The sequence below is a fragment of the Charadrius vociferus genome, unplaced genomic scaffold, assembly GCF_000708025.1.
Source record: "Charadrius vociferus isolate BGI_N301 unplaced genomic scaffold, ASM70802v2 scaffold1, whole genome shotgun sequence".
Lineage (NCBI taxonomy): Eukaryota > Metazoa > Chordata > Aves > Charadriiformes > Charadriidae > Charadrius > Charadrius vociferus.
Window position 1 is genome coordinate 4,605,414 of NW_009647680.1, and position 369 is coordinate 4,605,782.

Here is a 369-nt window from a genome sequence, read left to right on the forward strand (position 1 = left end):
TGCCTTTTTTTTTTCCGCTTTTTTTTTTTTTTTTTTTTTTTTTTTTTTTTTTTGTATGTGGGTGTTTTTACACCGCTTTCTTACTTGCTGGAGGAGGGTAGTGCAGGAGGGAGGTGTCGGTTTAATAGGGAGACTTTGCAACCTTCAGAGCATCTGGAGAGCTTTCCTCTCAGGGCATCATGCAGGGTTAGCCCCTTATAAATGCAGAGAGGTTGCTGCCGTGCATATGTGAGAAGGGGTGGAGGTGTTTAAGCAGGTGGGTCAAGCTGCAGCGAGTATTTAGGAAGACCAAGGCTGCGGTGGCAGAGAGCAAAGACCCATCTGTTGTTTCATTGTTTGTTTGTTTATTCCTCCTCCTCACGCCTCTCC